General features: G+C 37.6%; 1 non-coding gene across 1 annotated transcript; it reads left to right on the forward strand.

The window, feature by feature from the left end:
* Nucleotides 1–772: 772 nt before the first annotated feature.
* Trnaq-cug (transfer RNA glutamine (anticodon CUG)) lies at nt 773–844 on the forward strand. Its single transcript has one exon. It is a non-coding gene; the product is annotated as a tRNA-Gln (tRNA).
* Nucleotides 845–1,971: the final 1,127 nt, after the last annotated feature.

The following is a 1,971-nucleotide window of genomic DNA, read 5'->3' on the forward strand; positions in this document are numbered from 1 at the left end:
GTTACAAAACATTTCACAGCTGACTTCCCCAATTTCCATAGCCATGGAAGTAAATAATATTGCGTACCGGTAACACGTATGTGTGCAAGAAGCGATAGCAGTTTCGCTGTATTTATTTTGTGTCTGTAGTATTTCTTGGAACGTCAGTTATAGTCACAGATTCATATGAGGAGCGGCTCTAGTTTTGTACTAGGCTTAAAGCTGACAGTCGGGTTGTCAATCGGCGAAACAACGCGTGTAAATTATGTACTTTTGCTTTTAGTGTTTAGCGTTAGTTAATTCTCATTTCTTCAGTTATTATCAAGCAATCTGCATCAGGAAAGTTCCTAACTTGCATAGGTTTACGAACATCTACAGACCATTGCAAGTACCGGTATAATAACTCTTCTATAGATCGCTGCAGATATGACAGAACTATGTTACAGTAGTTCGTTATCAGAAGACTGAAACTTCTCGCCCACAGTACTTAGAAATTTGAACTCGACTAGCTGTTTGAAATAAAGTTTGCATTTTAAGGCTTGTAATTGCAATGGATAACCCCATTTAGGTTTAAAAGTACCTGTATGTATGTATATCCTGACTGTCGATACCAGCGAGCTTACCGATTTGCTTGCAAACCTGGAGAAAAAAATTGGTTTATTTTAAAGCACGAGTTCCGTACTACCGGTGGACCGTGAATTACAAAAATAGAAGCTATAGCTGTAAAAATAAAGTATCGTAAATAATACGAAAGGCTAACGTTTATCAATGGACTACATATAACTAGGCATGCGGTCCCATGGTGTAATGGTTAGCACTCTGGACTCTGAATCCAGCGATCCGAGTTCAAATCTCGGTGGGACCTTCAAATTTTTGTCCGCGTAGTTTCACTCAGTTTCATCAGCATATAGTACTTCTTTACTTATATGATTACTATATGCAGATAATAAACTCTCTATCTCATGAAATATGAAATTACTTTCCTCGTATACTTTCATTTCACGATGACTTAACTCCCAACTGATTTTTCCATCGTTTTAAAACAAGATTTGTATCGAAGGGCGGATGAATGACTACGATACAGCTGGCGTCCGGTTGAAATAGGTTGGAAAAATATGGTGCGAACGTAAAATTGGACTACGCTGCGCGTGGGCAAGACGCATAAGTTTTAGTGCACTCGTAAAAATAAGTTGCAGTACTAAGATTGTAACAAACGTTAATTTACTACTGATTACTCAGCAATTACAAGTACCGTATTGTAGCATTTTTTAAGCTTGCTATTAAAGGTTTCACTTTTCTTTATGTGTTTCTCCAGAATACGCGAAAAGATCGTAAAGGTGGATGGTGATCGTATTTTTATTTACATTTTGCCGCAGTAAGCTTAGAGAATTGCGTTTAATTGTTCATTTTTTTCTTTCCGAAATTATGTAGTTCATATTTACGGAATGTATTTTAAATTAGTTACATTCATAAACTTTGCCACTAGTAGTTTGTTTACATACATTTGCCAACAGAACAAATTTGTGTGAACGTGTTTGTTTGTTAGTAACGTAACTGATTTATTCTTAGTGAAGTATTATTTTTATCATGAGTGAAAAGTATCTGACTTGCCGTACAGTTGTTAATTCCGGGGTTTAGTGTGATGGGTCCAGTAATACTTTCCATTGGGATGACTGTGATTGTCTGGGAATCAGGGCACAAATGATGCTTTTCAGTGATTTTGTAGAATATGTAAAAGAGACGTGGGTAGATAGTGGAATGGAAGGGGAAAATTGCTTCCCTTCAGGCTGAATTACAGACGGCTAGGAAAGATCTTGGCAGGTTAAGGAGGGAGAAAGGTAAAGAGAGATAAGAAGTGGCAATAGGTAACAGAAGCAATGGGCTTAGAACTTCGTCTGACTGCTCGGTGGTAAATGCGTACCTCTTGACCACTTGTTTGAATTAGGAACTGATTAGCGTGAGGCAGATGTAGGGCACAACAGATTGAAAATT

This window comes from Schistocerca nitens, chromosome 8 (assembly GCF_023898315.1).
Source record: "Schistocerca nitens isolate TAMUIC-IGC-003100 chromosome 8, iqSchNite1.1, whole genome shotgun sequence".
In the NCBI taxonomy this organism is placed as follows: Eukaryota; Metazoa; Arthropoda; class Insecta; order Orthoptera; family Acrididae; genus Schistocerca; species Schistocerca nitens.